Below are 14,997 nucleotides of genomic sequence, written 5' to 3' on the forward strand. Positions count from 1 at the left end.
TTGATCATTAACTTTAATTGGTTTTTGGTTGAATTTTTACCTGGTTTAGGAGAACTCCCTACTGAGAATCTTAGGATAGCTAGTATTAGATTTCTATCTTTAATCTTTTGGGAGACAAAATCAAATTAAATACGTTTTCCCAGTTGGCTTTGATATTAGAAGATGTTGAGGTTTTACCTTCATAGGTAATTAAAACAATGATAAGGACAAACTTCTGAAAGCATGACTCTCAACCAATAGAAAATTTATCCCAAAGGGCAAACTTAAAAATATTTACCTACTTGATCTGAAATAAGAGTCCATCATATTCCTTGGGACTTTGAACCCAATCCTAGGGAGTTTCTAAAAGATGAGACATTTTTATGTCTTTTAAAATGAAAAATGCCACTCAGGCTATGAGGGATAGTTTTACGATGGGGTGGGGTTCCCGCTCACTTGTCTGAGAAGCCCTAAATGTACATACCAAGGAAATATTTGTGCTGTTGCTACCAGAAGTTTGAAATATTGTGTGTGTGTGATTTTCAATATGCAGGAAGGCTCTGTTGATGACCGGTGCTCATCTGCTGCTCTCACACAAGGAGGACCTTATTAGGTCAAAATCTCTGACACTCAGTAAAGGCAGAGAGTCTAAATCCTGCCTTCCTACTTAAAAGCTCCTCCAGGGCAACATGATTCTGTGCACACCCAAATGACGATCAGCCACCGTGAATGATGCCATAAATCTGCTTTTATTAAATTGTCTGGTTGTCTGTGGAGCTTGAAAGTTGGCTGAAGAAAAAGCTTGCTAGATTATTCAGTTTAGAGAGTTCACAACAGAGTCTTTCAAGCTTTGGGCCTCTCCCAGCCTGTGAAGGAATTCCAAAGGAAGACTTTGACATAAACGCAGCTAGTTCATGTCTGGAGGTAAAGGATGGGGAAGAGAGAACAAAAGACGTCTTGGAGTGAGACAGAGTGTCACTGATGCTTTATTTACATGCGTCACCATCTCGTTTACAAACTAGATTACGGCTGTAAATGGAATACACAAGGCAATATCTACAAACACCGAGGAAAGTTAAGTACTGCATCTCTATTTCATTTGGAAAGGGGGAGATTCCCAAATCAAACTGGTTTTGATTTTTGGGAAGAAAGGTGGTAGAGTTAATTCATGGCAACGTATGGTTAGACAAAATCCTCAGTAAGAATGCAATATGATAGTGTTCGCTTGGAAAGAAAAATGAGGTGCTTCAAACCAAAGTATCAGCTGCTTGACTCTTAGGTGTTTGAATATGGCCATGCACCATATTTAATTCTAGTCTGAATGGGGAATGAGCAAGAAATTGAAACAGGTAAGACAATTTTACAGATACTGTATACAGATTTTTTTTTCCATTCATGCAACTTTTTTTTCTTAAAAAAGTTAAACATGTGAAGCCAAAACGCACAATACATTTTTTTTTTTTTTAGTATTAACTCATTTTTCTGGTCCTCCTTCACATCTGTTTACATTTCCCATGTATGTAATGTGCTAGGACAAGTATACGAGAGAAGACTGATTGCCAGGCAATGAGATAATTTCAGAGAAATAAGTGACCAGACATTCAATTTTTTAAAGCAGCCACACAAATAATTCTGGAGTGTGGCAGAGGCCTCAGAACCAATCATTCATCAAAGAAAAGCGCACACAAATAAAACTAAAGAGGAAAATAGTTCATTCATTTAAACTGCATAAAATGTTATCTACTGATGATTTAGATCAAATAGAATATACTCTTCAGTTACTTGGGCACCTGCATGAAGATCTTGTTTGGCAGACATGATTTCACAAGGGCTTCGCTTTACCCTCATCGTGCCCGCTGCCCCCAGTCTTTAGGAGAGGCTGGCTTTTTCGTACCTCTTTGCCAGTGATTGCATTTCTACAAAAAAACTTTGCTAAATTAAAAAATACAATGGTACGCCTAATCTTACAATGTTCCCCAACTACAGCAAGAAAAAGGAAATCAGAGTTAGAGCTATCAGGGTTTGCTTCTGCTTTCAGAGAGAAAGGGTAACATTTGTATTTCCCTTTGCCAGCCCGTGGCATGAGCACGCAAAATAGGACTGGCTGAATGACCGCTTTACTCTTGAAGGTCTTTCCAAGAGATTCAAATGTTCCTTCTTCTTCAAGCGGGGTCCACTGGGTATAGATGAAGTCTGTCCCTACCATCTTTAACAAGATCAGAAGCCACCTGAAATGATACCCTGAGACCTGGCAGAGCTGTCCTGAGCTAGGAGTCATGAGGATCTGACCTCAGGGTGGTGAAGTGACACACGCACACAATACCCAAACTCAATACCAAACACACACACACACACAAAGTCCACCTCGTACTACACAGGTGTGTGTAATCCTCCCGTTAACAGGAAAGACAAACTTGTGAAATTTTTAGAAAACACGTGTTTCAGCAATCATTATATTGAAGAGGATGCAATAAAGGAAATCGACCTCAGATTCATTCACAGTTAATGGGTACGCTGAACCTGGCAGTCTGTTCTCACACCAGGACAGTGAAGGCTTACGATAAAGCTCTTTTCTGACTTTGGTAAAAGGTATCTGGTTCTGGAGACCTGAAGGGAGAACAGAACCCTAGAGTACATGTCATGTTTTCAACATTAGTTACTCTTCTAATTTCCCATCAGAAAGTGGAAGGCTCCCTAGAGCAGCTTATTTAGAGGCTGAGGACAGCCTGGAATAGTTCTCATCAGGATGCAAACATTACAGCTGCCAGGCCCCCGGAGCCTACTAAGTATTCCACTGAGAGGCTCCAGATCAGAAAGCTTACTGAGAAGGACCCATGACACCCAGAACGCCACATGGTGGGCCTTCCTGAAAGCAGTCTCAGTATAGGAAATGGAGGTCAGGTCGCACCTCTGCCCCGTCTGAGCACCTAAGAACCCAGCGAGTCTCAGGGAGCCTGGCCTCCAGGTGGGGGGCCAGCTGGCAGTGGCCATGGCTAAAAGTGCTGCTGTGATCCTGGATAGGCCTAACTGTTCCGCTCTTGCCTGACTCCCACCTGGAACTTATGCTGGCACTGGACTTTGTCCTGATCTCGACTCTCCACAATGCTCTACACGTAGAAGCTATTTGCATTATTAAAAAAACAAACAAAAAAACACACAAATTCAAAGCACCCCTTCCCCTCCATATTCCCGACATGTTCTGTGGTAGCCCTGTTCTCATACCTCCTCTGTCCCTCCCTCAGCTGTTTTAGATTAAATTATAATCTGGCTCTAGGACATTCTGTCAGACATTCTGCCTAAAATCTAACAAACACTGAGAAAAAAGGAGAATAAATGAGATGCCACATATCTGAAAGGAATTCAACATTTTAAAGTTGAAACATATTTGAGGGTTGCTCTTCTTACTGCCAAGGTGGCAATCAGGGTCTATAAAACTGCGAAGGCAAATAGATATTTTTGTTAGTTTACTTTTTTTTTTTTTTTTTTTGAGTTCAGGAGAGAAATTCTCTGGGCTCTCCTGCTGTAAACCCTCCGGATTTTCCTAGTACCTGATACCCCTATACCCTTCGGTCCCCACAGCTGCTGTGGCTGCCTCTAAACTGTATCCCCACCCAGGGCAGCATTTCTTAGAAACCCAGAGAGGTAGCCTTCTTTCACGGATGCTCAACAGTTCCTGCATATAGTAGACTACCAAGGAATCAAGGAAGCGGCTAGCATTATTATAAAGGAATACAGTAAGCAAAAGTCTGTCTCACTGACAAGCAGACCACGTGAATAGAATACATATTTTTAAAAATTATACATACTTTTAAAATGAAGATTACAAATGTGTAGCAGTTTAGAAAAGGCAATATTGCTACAAGTCTACTATAACCACAATTGCACGACAATTTACAGATTCAGTAAAAGGCAGGGTGAAATCAACAGGGCCATCACTCAAACATGACAACCCACGCGAGGCGGGAAAGACGTGTGACAATACGTCAAATGGAACTTTCATTATGCTAGGAGCTGTTATCACCACCAATATCACCCCCAGAGGAATCATAAAGCAAAGGTGCACAAAGGGGCCCCTGGCGGCCGGTGGTAGGTGCAGGGGGTGGGGTGGCACGTCTGTGTTGGTGGAAGGGAGTCGGTGCCCACTGCACAGTGCGAGTGTCAGCGAGAACTCATGCAGGGAGGTCTGTGCTGAAATACTAGCCTGTATTCCTAACGTCCATGCAGAATGTTCCATTTTTGTACTGTACATGATAAAATTTATTTATACATTTATATGCCTAATGCTTTTATGCAAAGAAAAGAGTCTTCATATATCACTTTGGAGAAGTATGCATATGGTGTGCTAATCAGAGCTTCATTACACAGTTTCATATGTACCAAAGGTGTTCCCAACTATTCTGTCTACCAAAGAGGGTAACTAATATCATCACACTTTCCAGGTTAAACAGAAAGCACCTATACAGCACCATAACTTTTTGAAAACAAAACAAAATGAAATCCATAGAAGCAGAAAAGTGGGGAAAAATAAAGTCAAAACCGCCCTATCTTGTACTTTCATTGTGTCACTTGTACAATTACAGTCTAAGCTTTTATATATATATGTGCACGCGTGTGTCTGTGTATATATATATACACACATATATACACACACACGTGTGTATATATGTGTGTATATATATATACACACACGAATATATATATAAATCAGTTTGTATGCTATTGCCTCTCACTCATACACGTCTAGTAGATCAGATTATACACAGCAAGGCTGAAAATAATCAAGGGTGTGTATTTTAGGAAAATAGTGACTCCGGTTTGTACTTTTCATGCATTCTTCGCTGTGAGTTCATTTCTTCTGCAAAGCAAACCAGGACTACTTTTTTTTCCTTTTCTCCTTAAAATGAAATCCTCTAGTGGTATTTGGCAACGAGTGGGCAGCTGAGCTGATTTCATTCTTGAAAACATCCTAATTTCTAACCAACATACCATCACTGTTCACTGCATTAGCTGAGGATCATGCCAGGAGACCAAGAGACCCACTGACCTGGCAACTGCAGACTAGGTGCTGGGGGTCTCACCCCCTGAGCACCTGACGCAGAACTAAAACACACTGGGTCGAGTGCCACACTCCACTCGTTTTGCCTGTGCAGGATTCAGTCCTGAACTGGTGTGCACAGCAAACAGTTGTGCCATCGTTTGGCTTTTAGAAAAGGATAGTTTTCTACCAAACAAAAGAAGAAAGAAAATCCCCCTCTGGTTTATGTAATTTGTTAGTTTATGGAGTTCCAAGGGTTCAAATGCTTGTGATGACCAAAGCCAGAACAGTAATTGGTACAACATTTTCCTTCTGGTTTTAAATTTGCCAGGGGAAGGATGATTAACATTTTAACATAAAAATACTGCAAGTTAATGCATGTGAAAAACTCAGAAAGTCAAAGGAAAACAAACACAAAAACAACACTTAAAACATCCCATAAACCATCGTGATATGAATACACCACAGAATTGCCAACAGGAGCTCACGGTGTGCTCTGAACGAGGGTGGGTGGTGCTGACAGGATGCTGTCCTTTGCTGGCAGGTGGCTCATCACCCCGTACAAGGAAGATTTTGCATACTTTATATATAGAGAGTTCTGTTCCAAGAGTAAGTGCTTCACCCGGGGTAAGGGGCCATTAACAGTCTCTGCTGGGTTAGGAAAATGGTGCGGGATTCACAAAGGTGTTAAGCTGTAAACGGTATCACTGTCCACTTGCTGAGAGCAGATTTGGCAAAGGGTTTTCTCTGTAGGTCTTGTGTCAGTTTGAGGGTCTGCAGAAGGAGAAAAGAAAACCAGAGGTGATTAGGAACATGCAAACAGCAATCGTAGGCACCTCAGGGTCACACTTCACCAGCCTCCTGTCCCCTCACCTCACCTCCAAGCTAACAGTACTCATAGTAAAGCTGTTTTGCTACACTAGGTTCAGAGGTCTGAAAACCCAGGATAAAGCATGGAGACTACTTACCTCACTTCTAGGCTTCATTACAAGATGCTCTCAAGTTGAAAAAGCCTAGAGGAAACGAGGCCATCCATTTCGGGAGGTTAACAAAGAAAGGTGGTGTTTCAGTAGGCCTTTTTAAGATAGGTAAGTCCAGGGTACAGATGGGGTTTTGCTCTCAACTTCAGATTGAGAGATGTCCTGGGACATGGACCTTTCATGCTAAAACCATAAAAAGTGGTCACCCTAAGCAGACCAGCGGTGCTTTTCTGGTTCTCTCTCACTGGCTATATGGACTCACCGGCCTTGTTTACCATCCAATATCAGGGGGAGTTGAAATGGCCACTTTCCACAAAGGTTTAATCAGTCTGTACTGCTGGACAGAGATTATCTTGACTTCGCTCACCATGAAAGGAGTAAGTGATCTCTAAGTGGGCTGTCTTAGGAATTTTTTTTTATATTAAAAATCTGCAGAGAAAACAATTATAGAACACACACATATACGGCCAAAAAGCCCTCTCACAAAACATCCCTTTAGCAGTTAACAACTTATTATTATTTTGCCTCCAACAGTCTTCAATGGTGATGCACAAGAGAGGTCCTCTCAGAGCATCTGAATTTACAGTCTTATCAGACTTCATGTGACCCCTGAGCCCAGAAAAGTTAAAGGATTAAAAAAAAGTGTACTCATAGAGATGTAGCTAAAGGAATCGACAAGGCTGACCTCAAGAACTAAGACCTTTTGTTTATGGAGACAGCGTCAGCTGTCGTGGTGGGGAAAAATGGCTCTCAGCTGAGAAATGGATAGAAAAGTGGTAGTAAAGCAACAGGAACTCCCGATCTTCTCATCCGAGAAGGCAAGCAAGTCACGAAATATGCACCAGTATGCTCACACATTGCAGACATCTACTTCTCCCCTCTTTAGAACAGATATTATACTAGGTTCATTTGGAATTTTCACAAATGTACTTATGACTTCAGTCTCTTCTGTGGCTGGACTGGCTGGCAATCTTACCTTTCACTACCAATATTCAGAAAGACAGCAGGGCCTAGTGTTTATGATGTTACATACCTATGGTCACAGTTACCCTTGTTATAGCTCCAAACAGAAGTACTTAGGTTGTTTTATCGGAGGCAGTGACAAGAACAAAGGGAAAAAAAGGCCCCCTTTCCCCACCCAGCCAGCTTCCCTGGCTGATGGATTTTTTTGCTTTGTAAAGGTACTAGACAATATTATCCCAGACTTGTTGATTTCACAACATTAAAAAAACTAAAAGGGGGGCACCTGGCTGGCTCAGTCAGTAGAGCATGTGACTCTAGATCTTGGGGTTGTGAGTTCGAGTCCCATGTTGGGTGTAGAGATTACTTAAAAAAAAAAAAAAAAGCTAAAAACAGATACCAGATCTAAGTATCTGTGAGGAATTTAGCCATCTAGGGTGAGCCAGTGCAATTCTAGCTACTCTGCCTGGGACCACTGAGGCGTGAATGGACAGAGGTACAGACAATATTCTTTGGAAGGGTATTTGGTTTCTTCCTTCAAATAACACTTAATAAACCACAGTCTAACATCACTATGCAATTAGTTGTCAGGGGACTACGGTCCCCAGGTGCCAAGGGAGAAGTTGTAAAGCATTACCTAATTCAGACCCCATCCTGGTTCCCTCTGGTGTTAATTATTCAGCCATGGAAACCAGTGCATACTGGGAAGGTGACATAATTCATTCCCCAAGTACAGAGGCAGAGCATGCAACTTGCTCTCATGCTGGAGCTGGGTCAGTGTAGGAGGGAAGAGGGCACCTATAACCCTCAACATGGCATCATGCTAAGCAGAACAGGGCATCAGCCCTGAAACCAGGGGCAGGAGGCCCACACTGGGCAGTCTAGAGCAACAACCCACGACAATCCCCAGGCCAAATACACATTCCGTCATCACAAAGCCCAGAATCTTCTGGGAACAGTTATCATTAAAATGGCAATGTACTGATCAGAACTCTTTCCATTTCTGCAGAATGGGTTGGGGCCCCCAGTGGCACTAAGTCCTAGTGCTCCCTGGGGGTCTCTCAGGCAATGCCTCCCAATCTGCTCAGGAAACCCCCTGTGCTTAAAAGAGAAGCCAGGAGAGGAGGGGCCCAGGTTTAGAAGAAGTTCTCACAAGGACAAATGTAATAAAGAAATTTCACTCCACAGGACATAAAGGTGACTCTTCTCTCTAATAGAAAGCAAAGAGATTGTAAAATATTTTGAAAACATAAAGAAATCAGATAAATGTTGAACAGAAATACAAGCATTCTTCTAAAAGGGACACCAAATCACCATTCACTAGGAAGACCCTATGATTAAAAATAGTCACAAAGAACACAGCTCCTTATCTGCCTTAGATTTTTAGCTGTTCTTTAGTGGCTCACTGTTTGCACATATTTATCTGACTCTATCAATGACCGAAAAAATAAATGAAGCACTTTAAATGATGACACCAGCTCCTGAGCTGGGAATTTAATGATGCATAGGTTGGGTACAAGTTTGGTAGGTTTCAATGAAGCTTCCCCATTCTTACATTGTTTAAAGTAAGACGTTTAAGTGAACTAAGGTTTAAGTATGCTGATGCTAAGTTTAAAAACACATCAGATTAAGCAAAACTTTTGGAAGGAAAAGGAAGCATACAGCTGAAGAGAACTGCAGCTATCATTTTGCAGTTACTAGGCAAAGGGCCAACTAAGAATAAATATGAAAATGTTGTCCTAAAAGAAAAGAAAATGTTGCTCTGTCCCATCAGTGACTTTAATAAGGAGAAGGTCCCCTCTCTCCCCTCTCCCTGCCCAGTAAGTTTGAAATCAGGCTGTTAATGCAAGGAAAATGAAATGGAGAAGCCAAATGATGAGACTGGTTCTAAAAATATCTATGGATGCTGTCATCTGGTCTCTGGTGAGAGTAAGTCCCTCTATAATCTTGGCATCTGTAGGGAAGACAAGTTTCTGCCTAATTATCACCACTAAATCACATGATGTTCTAAGAAAGGGCAACGCCTCCAAAAAACTCTACACAAAACATAACAACCCCAATCAACTTTAATCTGGAAATAAAACATAAAAGTCCCTACTGCTGTCCTCCCACAACATAACTCCACTGTGACAAATTTGGATTTCTCAGTAGTGTTTTCATCTTTTTGGCAGAGAGGAAAGGAATAGGACCCCAATACCAAATCCGACATGGAAGGAAAACGAGCCAGTAGCATGCAGCTCGCACACCCACAAATCCGGGAAGGTTATCCACTGCTTTCCTAGCTAAAACGTAAGATGTTTGGAGGAAGTCTGCCTGGAAAACACAAAGTGAAACACCACTCTCCCCACTCTTTAAACATAAACTTAATTTAAGCCAAACCTGCAACCCCCAGGATAAGCTGGGGATTAAATATGGAATATTTAGGACAGAGAAGGAAATGAATCAATGCTCACTCGATCTGACAAGGAAACCTCATGTGGCGTTCAGAGAACAGGTGAGGGCTTCAGACTATCTGAATGTTTCCACTTGTGAGGAGGGAACAAAGAAATGCCTGCCTGTCACCATCTCTGCTTTGTCCCCAGAGGGATCTCCGGGACACCAAATCCATCATGAGCCACAACCATCTGCCACCATCCACTGAGGCTTTTGTAGCTCGTGTCACCCCTGGAAAAACAGCATTTCTCTGCGTCTTGGGCTAGGCAGCCACGTCTCATTTGGGAGTGCCAAAATGGCAGCAGATCCCTTGGAGCCCATCCTCACAGCCCAAACGTGGAGCAGCTCAAGAACACATTTGATGGACCCAACACTCTGGTTTAATTTGGTTATTTTTCAATATCTTCCAGGTTCGAGTGGGAGATGAAGATGACTTATGGAAGCACCTGAGAGCCAGCCTGGTGGTCAACTGTGATAGCAGGGACCTGGCAGATTACAACCCAGCCGTCTGCCTGTGATGCTGGCCAAATCATGGCATCCTCCACGACTGCCAGGGAAGAGGAATTAGGAGGTGCAGCTCTACAAAAATACATTTTGACAAATGCTGTCAACTTGCCACTTTTGACATTGAATAATTTATGAGAGAAACAGAACAGGTATGGAAGTTTTGGTCAGGCTAGAGGCCAAATTTGTATTGTTTGAGGAGCCTCACTTAAGGAAAGTCAAGTTTCTAGGAAATATGGCCTATAGGCTGATGCTTTTTAATGGGCAAGTAAATATTTATAGAGAAGGTAGGGATGTCATAGGAAAGCTTACCATAAGAAGCTTTTTATGGCAAAGGTAACACTGGAAAGACACTCAGCTACCCATGCTATTCCCAAAAAAAAAAAAAAAAAAAAGTTCAGTTTGTATAAAAGCTTGACCTGTGTGAGCACTCCTTTCTGCTACATCCCAGTAATTCCTGGGTTCTTCAAGGGGGCAGGTGAAGCCTGTCTGTGAAGGCTGGTGAGAGTCCGCTGACAAGCCTTTCCCTCCAGGACACTTCAAAATCTGGACCTACTGTGGACTGCCCTCCACGCAGCCTTTATGCTGTACTGATAAACCACTGAAGAAACGGGAGAAGGAACCACAATCCTAGTGTGTCACAGCTGAGGGATGAAGGCAGGGCTGACCTGCAGAGAGGCACTGACTGTCCTGTGGCTTAAACTGCAGGGATTGTTGATGGTTAATATACGTTTCACTGAAGAATGTCCTATCTCTGTCTTTATATTGGGCAGAGGTTATGTTAGCCAATAGGCTTTATGCCTCCAGGGTCGAATATGGTGATTACCATGGCAGAAATAGGATACATATTAATTTACCATTGACAGCAAAGTTGTAGAGATTTCATATTTTCTTAAGAGTCTTAGATTTTCAAACCACATAGCATAGCATGTAAAATTTGTATTACATCTTTTAAAGAATCGTTTTAAAGGCAAAAGCCTTTAAGTGATGTTTAGACCTTTTTGGACTCATGGTTATGTAACCTTAATTATAATATCCCCAAAACTTAGCTGGCAGAGACCTGTGGGCTCAGGCTCCACTGCCCTCACCTAGGCTCTGTTACCCACTACTGCTGATGGGTTCAAACCCTCCTCACCCGATGGTCAGGTTCAATCACACTTTGCCTGGTTTGCTTCCCCCACACAGGTGAATCAACCCATGTGTCGAGAGGAGTCCTCCAGCCCCACCTTCCCCAGGCTGTTCACTACTAAACTCCTAAGCCACTCACCTGGCACTTAATCACATAGTGCTCAGATGGTTACTTTTTTAGACCTTGAACTCCCAATATGCTGAATTCCTTGAAAGCAGAGCAAAACCCCCAAATCGAACACTTATGGAGCACCTATTATTTTAAAAGCAGTATCTTAGACATGGTATTTGCCCTAAAGAAGCATAATATATAAAATTTTCTTGATGTCCTAAGTAGACTGGAAAGTTGAAATATAGAATAGGCACAAAATAAATGTTGGCTGAAGAAATGAATGAACATCCTCCTGGAATAGCCCTCTCTTCCCCTCTGCCAATTCAAATACTTAGCAGCCTTTAAATGCTACAAGCTTCCATGAGGCATTTTAAACCTACTCACATTTGCTCAGACTTAATCTTATTTCAGGCAGAACCTACTGCTTGTGGGACAAAACATAGAATTTTAATGTCCTTTTCTGGGGAGGATGACTTCTGATTAACTTTCTAAACCCTGTGTTTCTTATGACCTAAGGATCAATACAAGGCACACTTTTAACATTCAACTAATTTAACAACAATTGAAAAACCTAAAATAATAGGGGTGCCTGGGTGGCTTCATCAGTTAAGCGTCTGACTTTGGCTCAGGTTATGATCTCACGGTTCATGAGTTCGAGCCCTGCGTCAGGCTCTTTGCTTACAGTTCAGAGTCTGGAGCCTGCTTCGGATCCTGTGTCTCCCTCTCTCTCTGCCCCTTCTCCCCCTCACTCTCTCTTTCCCTCAAAAATAAATATTAAAAAAATTTTTTTAATTTAAAATAGTATTTAATTTTTACCTCCTCCCATCTTTTCTGTACATCCTACCATACACATCCTTTATTACCAGCCTCCAAATTAACATCTTCCTACTCTTTCAACCTGCTATCAGTGCTTTAGTGATTCACCACTTACAAACAAGAGGGAACTGTCATCCAGGAAGAAACGCATAGAGCCATAAACCATGAGCTGAACACCACGTGTTTATGTTTGCCTGTGTGACTTCACTGCATTTAGGCGCTGGGGGTGGGGATAGTTGCAGGGGGAGGGGTGCAGCCATCCCTTCAGTCTGGGGCACACTAGATCCCTGGGACTTGGGACTGCAAATGTAGGTCTAGTGTGCCAGCCCATCTAAGGGTTCCACAACTAGGTACTGAAGAGAGCCGTCTCCAAAGTCCTCTTTTCCTGCTTTAGATATACAAAGTTTTTAAGATAATCTAATTTTTCCAAAAGTGATTCTGAAACTGAAAACACAAAACGAGCTATTTTAGTTCCACAAATAGTCCACCTGTAAGGTATGACAGGACATGCAGGTGACACAGGTGGTGGCCAAGAAGCAACAATTATACCAGCACAACAGAAGAAGGAAACCAAGAAGGGAACTGAAAGGAAGGTCTCAAGGGTGGCTCTGAGATTAATAGAGACACAGGACCATCCTAAGGTCAATAGTCTGGCCAGGAGTGTAGACTCCAGGAGTGAGGCAAATCCACACGTTGTGCGGCATGGGTGGCTCTCCTCTCCCTATGCAGCCTACTAAGTGCCTGCAGCTCCCTTCCACGGGGCCCCCCAGCCAGCAGGCAGCCTGGATTGAGTGGGGCTGGACACAGAGTGCTTTGGCTTGAGGCATTCAGGCAGTGGGAAAGGGATGACTTATAACAGGTCTACCAGTCAACACATATTTTCTGATCACTTACAGATATGTTGGGCTGTACTGCTTCGTGATCATTTCTGAACATAAAATGACCAATGGAAGTTCCAAATAATTACAATGGCACATATACATGGAAACCCACTGGAAATTAATTTAAAATTTCAACCTCAGAACCTCTGGCCTTCTCTTCTTGGCTGTTAAATTCCCTTAGGGAGTCAAATCAAACACTCCACACAGACATGAATACTTTAAAAAAAAGAAAATCTTAACTATCCAGACTTTTCTTTCATCAGAGAGAAATACACAGAGGAGGGAGGGGAAGGGGGAGAGAGGGAGAGAGAAGACATACTGATCTACAAACCTTCAATCAAACCAACACTGGCAATTAACGTTTTATCCTTCAGAAACAGTGGAATTACTTTCTGAGGCTTCCATGACCAAATAATTCTCATCGTTTAATAAATGAATGTCATAGATTTTTAGCAAAAAAGAGGTTATTAAAAAAACAGAAAACCTAGAATTACAGAGTGCAGTCCCATCTATTACTGGGAAGAGAAACAAAACACAGCACCTGCACCCAAGTGCACAGCGGTTCTTTAGGGAGTAGTGTGCTTCAGTTCCAGTCTTGGTCCTGCTTCTTTGGGAGGAAAGCTCCCGGGTAAGAACAGCCCATTTTCTCTGGGTTTTCACTGGAAGAGATGGTAAGAGCACAGCGACCACATTTTCGGAATCCCAAATTGTGTCACATCAGCCAATAGGGGGTAAACCGCCAGCCCCAGGGGGTGGGGGGGTCTATGGCCCGACTTCTGCCAGCACCAAGTTATTTATTGTGGGGCAACCTTGGGGATTTCGGCTCTCAAGACAGCCCTAGGAGGGCTGGAACAGCTCATTATTTCTCTGCATGGCTTGGGATGGGCTGGCAGTGGGAGGGGGATGATCAGATTTCCAGGCTCCCTACCAGCAGGAAGAGGTCACACTGAGGGAGCAGAGAAGGGGGAAGGCGAGGCTTCTCCCTCAGCAGAGCGCTACCAGCCTTTTGGATACTGATTGGCACCCAAGGAAAGCCAGGATTTCTCAGACAATCCTTTAAAGATGCTAAGGGAGCATTTTAGGTACCACATACAAACCTTCTCATTCCATCTGCATCAGAAGCTCCCTAACAGAGGGCTGTTAGTGAAACAATAGCTTCTCTCACAGGCACCTCCAAATTGGTAGGTGGGACTTCTAGGGAAAAATCACCAAAAAGGTTCACCCAACAGGCAACTGCTATACCTTTTTAATAAGAAAATGGACTGGTTCTAGTTTATTGAGGAATGTACTCATTCTTTCTGCCAACAGTGTAACACTGGCTTGCTTGGCTGGCTCCTTTATTTTGTATTAACCTCTGGAGCCATTTTAAGTAACAATAAATATTAAATAACTTTTTAAAAAGTTGCCAAAGGACATTAGCCCATGCAAGAGCTCTGTGGGATAGGTTTACATTTTAACCTCGGGTCACAGATAAGCAGAGGAGGGACTTGACTCAATGACATATAGCCATGAAAATGGAAGCCTGCTACAAATCCCACAGCCCCTCTGCCGTACCACACAGACAATACTTAACTTGGACTGGGTTGTAGGGAGGCTTTTTAAATCCACAGTTCCCATCACAACAGAACTCCAGGGACAGTGAGCTGAAGTGGGTAGCTGGCTCATGTCTTTAGGGGTTTTCTTAGAACATTGGTCCTGGTTTCTTGAAGAAAAGATTTGACTCAAAATATCAAATGAATTTATGAAACACTGCAATCCTATCTACAAGGCTCATAACATATATTAAAAAGTCTCTGAGAGAAGAACAGATATCATATGTTTTCACTCATATGTGGATCTTGAGAAACTTAACAGAAGTCTGTGGGGGAAGGGAAGGGGAAAAAATAGTTACAAACAGAGAGGGAGGGAGGCAAACCACAAGAGAATCTTAAATAGGGAGAACAGAGGGTTGATGGGGAGTTGGGGGAGAAGGGAAAATGGGTGATGGGCATTGAGGAGGGCACTTGTTGGCATGAGCACTGTACGTAAGTCAATTTGACAATAAATTGTATTTTTTAAAAAAGGCTCTGAGAAACCCTGCTGGAAACATCGAAACATCCCTATTTCACTGTTTAACATGGTAGTCCTCAAATTTGACCACAGAATGCATTTTCTACATTAATACCCAGG

The 14,997-nt window shown here is 42.6% G+C and overlaps 1 protein-coding gene across 6 annotated transcripts in view; it reads right to left on the reverse strand.

Moving 5' to 3' along the window:
• Positions 1–949: 949 nt before the first annotated feature.
• The window catches only part of FOXO3 (forkhead box O3), a 127,286-nt gene continuing 113,238 nt past the window's right edge, over positions 950–14,997 (reverse strand). For 5 of the 6 annotated variants that reach the window (XM_053904596.1, XM_019443031.2, XM_053904599.1 and 2 more), the window contains one exon: positions 950–5,788. The gene's annotated coding sequence lies outside the window, so the exon portion shown is untranslated. The remainder of the gene's footprint in view (positions 5,789–14,997) is intronic. The other variant, XR_008422929.1, reaches the window with a different exon arrangement.

This window comes from Panthera pardus, unplaced genomic scaffold (assembly GCF_024362965.1).
Source record: "Panthera pardus isolate Hobbes unplaced genomic scaffold, ASM2436296v1 HiC_scaffold_17, whole genome shotgun sequence".
Taxonomy (NCBI): Eukaryota; Metazoa; Chordata; class Mammalia; order Carnivora; family Felidae; genus Panthera; species Panthera pardus.